Source organism: Gouania willdenowi, chromosome 19 (genome assembly GCF_900634775.1).
Source record: "Gouania willdenowi chromosome 19, fGouWil2.1, whole genome shotgun sequence".
NCBI lineage: Eukaryota > Metazoa > Chordata > Actinopteri > Blenniiformes > Gobiesocidae > Gouania > Gouania willdenowi.
In genome coordinates, this window is record NC_041062.1 from 19751116 (window position 1) to 19757941 (window position 6826).

The 6826-nt window shown below is 39.5% G+C and overlaps 1 pseudogene; it reads left to right on the forward strand.

Moving 5' to 3' along the window:
* Positions 1–6534: 6534 nt before the first annotated feature.
* On the forward strand, positions 6535–6651 carry LOC114482065 (uncharacterized; annotated as a pseudogene).
* Positions 6652–6826: the final 175 nt, after the last annotated feature.

Below are 6826 nucleotides of genomic sequence, written 5' to 3' on the forward strand. Positions count from 1 at the left end.
CGTGCTCACTCACTGACAGCTCTGTCTCAGCTCAGTCACTCGGGTTTGCGGGTTTTTTCCGTTAACGTTTGGGGTTTCTTCAGCTTCAGGTTTGTTTTTACTTTGGTTTGTACTTACTTATTAATCAGTAGAGTTCTGGTAAAAATAGGTTCGTTCAGACGTGGTGCTGTGTGTCTCTGCCTGTCGGTGATATTTTTCTTTTTCTTTTTTCACCCGTCAGTGACTTCACTGAGTGTCTGACACTTTCTTGCTGTATTTCATTAAAAAATAAAGGTAGTAGTGGTATAAATATTACAAATTAATTAAGCTATACACACACAATTGCCATATGTTTGGAATGTTGTAGTTTCACAACAAACTCTTTGTGGTTTACTTGAAGTAGATCTCCACTCTCAGTGATGGTCTTTGTGTTGGGATTAGTGTGCTGTTTGGTGGTGTCTCATGTTTCTGTGTTACCCCATTTGTGTCAACAACAATTGCATTATTTTCAATAAAGTAAAGTAAATCCTCCTGTTGTTCTATGGCTAACTCATGTGCTGCACTATACGCTGTCTGGTAAGCTGGTAGCCAGTTGTCCAAGAGACATACCCCCTCTGCCTGTGGGTGAACCCTCCACCTCCACAACTAGGGTCACCGATCACTTTTAAAAGCGTGCAAATATCTGAAAGGCTGGTTGATCACTCATTCCATGATTTTAGGGTCTATTCTGATCTGCGCATGTTACAGTTATTTGCATTGTGACATGAACCATTGACAGATGTTGATTATCATGTGGATAAAGGCCTCCTCTACAAACATGTGTCTAAACCCTTTTGTTTGCATATTACAGCAATAATATCAGGCCTAAATAACTTCAGTCTGCTGATGAATGAGAAATCTGCAGAATGGCATAAAGAGGACGATTCAGCAGATGGAAACTCTAAGACAAAGCTGGCTGGTTACCTTTACACATGCATTTTTAATCCAAGAATGGAGTTGTTGCTGTGCAATAATATTTAATAAGAATATTGAATCAGAAATGGAGAAACAAGTCCTTCCGGTTTTCCTTTATAACTTGTTCTCTTTGCACGCCTAAGCATGCCTCGTATGTATATTTTGTTGCTGTATCGATTGAAGATACATGGAAGACATACCAAGTGTTAAATAATATTTCACTATGTATAATAGCGACCTGTGCTGTGACCCTAGGGGTAAATCAAAGTGACAGTGGAACATGGTACCCATAAGCACTCATTCCCATACCTATAAACTACATAGGAAGGTTATTGATCCATAGCATCTCACTTCAGAGGAGGTCCCAGAGGGATGGAATATTAATGGAATCGGGGACAGTTGTTGTACGTCTGTTTATGTGCGAGGGTTTTCCTCCACACTTACAGCTCGTGCAGGGAATCTCCAATTACCAGCATGGCCGTAGTGGTCAGCAGTTTATTACCACCAGGCTTAGAGGTCAAGGGTGAGTGTAGAGGTCAAAGATTGCCAGCACAGGTCTCCAATTACCCCGGGAATTGATTGCTTACACATCAAAACAGCCAATGTCCTGTGTTAACTTCAAATATAGATCTGTAGGCTATGACCCCTCCCACTTCCACTCAGACCATCAGCACCATCAACTTCCTTCAGCATCTGCTGCACACTTTGACCTGAAAACATCACCGAAATAAACTCATTGACTGCTCTCTTAATCCTACTGAGAAACATCTAGATTTACTTCCTTGATAATGATGTTGAAAACAAGATACTTTTATAAAGCAGTGGATCTCAAACTTTTTTAATTCGAGTACCCCCTTTATCTTATTTCTAAATAAAGTACTCCCTATGTCCGACAACAACATTTTGCTTAGAAAACTGATTAAAAACAACAATAGAGCACAATGATGGAATGAACAAGTGAGAACACATATTTTAAAAGATCTAATTTTGTAAATAAGTGGAAAGAAACAGTATTTAGTGCAGTGGTTCCCAACTTTTTGTGGATCGTGACCCCATTTTGATATGAAAGTGTAGAAGTACAAGTATGTAGCGTCTTAGGGTTGGGGTTAGGGTTATGTTAGGGTTAGGTTATTACCCACTATCGCAACATTTTTTAGGGTTAGGTTTTTGGTTAGAGTTAGGTTTAGGATAAGGTTTAGGGTTAGTCAAGTGACCTAAACTGTCCAATGACTGACCTATCACATGACCTAAACTGGCCAAATAGGGGCGCTGCGTATAGATAGAATGTTGGCATATTGATGCGGCAACCGTACAGATAGCCACTGCCTTTTGATATCAAGAAAAAAAGACATTTTTTTTCTAGAATTAGTTTTTGATTATGTTTGAGCTCAGATATTTTATGTATTTTAGTTGTACTTCACAAAGTGAAAGTATAGAAATACAGATGTTGTGTTGTTTTATTTAGAAAATTTTAATTTTTCCGAATTTTCAGCCAACCCCAAGGTTGAAAAACACTGATTTAGTGGCTCCTGAAGAGATTTATTTTTATAGTTTTTGTCCTTTCCAGTCATCTCTTGCCAGGTTTAGGTCCAAGACTGACACTTTATTTGTGAATTTTCCCCTTTCTCTCTCTCTCTCTCTCTATTTCAAGTACCCCCTGTAGTGTCAGCGCGTACGTACCCATAGGGGTACACGTACCCCTATTTTAGAAACACTGCTATAAAGGACTGAAAACGATTGTCGGTATATAATCACAGTTTTCCAGACTCTCCCTTTAGTTTATCACCATTACCAAGACTACGATGACTGCTAATCTACAGAAAACTGATCCAACAACAGGGAGTGTCCTTACTATATATATATATATATATATATATATATATACACACAATATCTTCTTTGAGCCACTAAAAAAAACTAAATTAATTTACATATATTGGCCGTCATTTATCAACCTTGCGTGAAAACGGGTGCAAATCTGAGTGCACAACAATGTCAACGTGGGACTTATGAAACATTGATATCTGACGTGTTGATAAATGCGGAGGCTGGATTCGATCGTCAATAACATGCTACGTCCTCAAATATTCCTGGTTCGGAGGCCCCGCCCACTAAGGTCAAGCAAACATTTGCAAGGAAATAGACCTTTCCGGCGGCCTCCCATGAGGCGGTGCAGGCGAGGCCGAGGAGTAGGAATCTGGCGTCCTCCCATGAGGCTTATGTCAGGTTCTGTTTAGTTTGTGTTTAGCCCTTTCTGTTTTGTGTTTTCTAGTGTAATTCTTGTCTCTGTGTTCCAGGGATTCCTGCTTGTGGCTCCACCCCCCAGTGATGTAGGTGTGCTTGGTTTGTGACTGATTAGCTCCCTCATGTTTCCACCCAGGTGTGGCCCATTCCCAATCAGGCCTCCTCCACTATTTAGCTGAGTGCTTGAACACTGACTGTTTGCTGGATCATTGTGTATTGTCTACCCTCCTTGTGGCCTGCAGCATTTGTTCCCTGCTTCCTGTACCTCCTTGTGTCTTTTGGGTATTTGGGGTTCATTATTAAAGTGTTACTACCAACGCTACACCTGCCTGCTTCCTCCATCTCTCTCTCTCACCACATCCTGACAGAATCCTCCTCTAACCCATAAAAGATGGCCTCCAGAAGGTAGCTGTGCTATCAGGCAGTCCAGTCCTCTCTGCCAGGTTAATCTCTGCGAGGTCCACTTGTGGCTGGTTTGTACTTTTACGTTGCCGTTTCTCTTCTTTAAGGATACAGTTTTTTTTTTTTCTCTTTTTTTTTATGGTTTTTCTATTTTAATTAGTTTTCCTATTATGCTTTACTCTATTGTTTAAAGGCTTAACGGTGAACTTTGGGATGTTGTTTCATTATGTACATGTTCATGAACATAATGACAAATAAAAATCCTTGAATCTTTGAGTTCAAAAGCCATTAAATTACGTTTTAGCCTAAACATAAAGTCTTTTTACTGACCTGAGTCAAGCTTTCTTTGATTTCCTTGCTATTTTAACTCTGTCACTCCAGAGTGATGGATATTCTTAGTTGCATTGGTATTAATAATAATTTTATCATAGTGTTGCACGTCTTAAATTACTTTATTAAAAGGAAACCCTTCACCATCATTCAGATGGAAACTACTAAGGTCTAAACTCACAAAGTCAAAGCTCAGCTCTTTCTGGCATAAATAAATACTTCCCAGTGTATCTCTATTGCTTTAAAGGAAGAGGTTTTTGTGGTTTTTTTCCATTAAGGCTGGAAGTGGGTGGGGCTTATAAATGCTTATTGATTCCCTCACTCTATTAATAAGACATTCTGTGAGTCAAATGTCTCAAAAACCTAAAAGTCCCATTGAAACTACTTTCTGTAAAGAAGAAAAATCTAGTTTCTCATTAGATATTCTCTCAAACTACAGTAAGTTATCCTTATAATAATAACTGTATGGCTGCATTAACCACTACGAAGAGTGATCAATATCTTCTTCCCGTATCTTGGCAGCTGTGATTTAATCTATCAATGACACAAGCCATTTGCAGCACAAAAAATAAACGTATATAGGAAGATTTATCACATTATTACATTACAATAAATATGTTTGAGAGAAAACATCTCCAAACCAAAAGGACATTTTATAAATTAGATGTTAAGAAACGTACATTGGATAAAAGCAAACAAAAAAAAAAAAATTGTTTTGTGTGAAATTGGGTTTTGGTTAAATACAGATTAGCATAATCCCAGTTTTCACTTTTTTCATTTCAGAGTGACATATGAGGAAAGCACTGCTTTGATAGCTGAACTAACAACAATTATACAGCTTGGAGAACTGCGGTTTACATTTTTGTTGCTTTTGCACCAGAATCAGAAAAAGTTTCTGCGCTGCCATAAAAACAAAAAACACTGAATAAAGGAAACCTTCCAGGAAACACTTGAAAACAATCTTTTTTATAGACTTTTATATGCACCAGCAAACCCCTGCAAGGGGAGAAAGATGAGTGGAAAATGAATAAAAACAACATATTCAATAGAATTTCATTTTAATTCATTTTTAATTGAAAATCAGTTTGAACAAGCTGAAGAGATAATCTACACCGTCCCATCACACATCCAGCAGATGAATACGTGTACATTTTTCTCCGCAGTGACCAAAACTAACCCTAACCCAGTAGCTTCAGATGAACCATGGAATTAAACGATTGCACTTAAAATATGAACAGTTCAACTGCTGTGGTCTGAAAACAGTCTCACGTCTTAATCCTGGAATGGAATTACATGCACGCTTGTCATTTATCAAAAGTCTGAAGTTGGAGAGGCTATTGTCATGGATAGACGACTTTTCCTGATGCATAACTGCAGACTGGAATTTCAAGCGCTACTATGGCCAAAGTTTCAGGGAACATTTCACCAAGTAAAGCAATCAGAAGTCAATAATCCTGATCCCGCAGTATAGCTAAATAATATGCGCACTTGCCACCGAGTGGTCAAGGGTGTGAATTGCAGTCAAAATGAAAGATGGCCATCAGAAATATCTGTCAATTTGTAATAGTTCCAGCGAGATTCATTTTGTCTTCTTTTTTAACAGTATGTTATGTTGAGATTTTCTTTATTCAGATAAGGTTTTTCAGGATGTTTTTTTAATCTCCTGACATGTTTCGACTGTCAGTCTTCATCTGGAATTTTGCTGATGGCCTTTGATGGTTCCATTGAAGTTTCACTTGACGTCATGAAACACTTCCAGCGAGATTCATTTTGTCTTCTTTTTTAACAGTCTGTTAAGTGGAGGTTTTATTTATTCAGACAAAGTTTTTCTGGACAAAAATGTGGTTAAGGCATCCCTGTTGTCTACATAAACTTTGCTATTTGGTGTTTTGATCTGAACACAACATAGTGTACCTCTAGTCTTTGGTTAACAATCAGCAATGTGTTTCAGGTTCAAATAAAACCTAATTCCCAGTTTAAGCAGAACTAAGTAACTTTTTTACCTTAATAAAACCTTCTCTTAGTCCCTGTGAGGGTAATACAAGTGTTTATGGGGTGATTGGGGGGTCTTTCATCTCTCCCTGCTGTCTCTGGCCAGAAAACCGCACTTGCAACTTTTCCTGCCTCCGACCCGATGGCAAGACGTACTGCTTTATGGCAGCCCAATACAAACTAATGCTAGATTATGACCAGCCCCGTGGCTGTACACAGTTGTCTACAAATTCACTTTTTTCAAATTTATATCATGGCGGAGCCACCAAAAAAAAAGGCAGAGAAGACCTTTGTCCGAGGAAAGGAGCAACTCCATGCAGTGACAGCTCAGCAGCAACACACAGCAATTACACACACTGTTGTCATAGTGTGTGATTGCGCAACAGGCACACACACACACGCGCCACACACACACACACACACACACACACACACACACACACACACACACACACACACACACACACACACACACACACACACACACACACACACACACACACTCGCAACCCAGTGCTCCATAATGCAGCACACACACACAAATATTCGTCCATCCATCTATCTATCTATCTATCTATCTATCTATCTATCTATCTATCTATCTATCTATCTATCTATCTATCTATCTATCTATCTTGTGGCCATACCAGCCTGTCATTGCCCGATCCCATTAGATCTCAGAAGCTAAGCAGGTCTGGGCCTGGTTAGTAGGTGGATGAAGACCACTGAGAATTCCAGGTACCACAGTGGGGTGACAGTCACCCCAGTGGTATCTGTCATTGTGTCCTGGGGCAAGGCACTTTAGCCACATTGCCTAGTATTAATGTAGTGTGTGAGTGAGTGTTGGTGGTGGTCGGAGGGGCCGATGGCACACTTTGGCAGCCTTGCTTCCGTCAGTCTGCCCCAGGACAGCTGTGGCTACAAC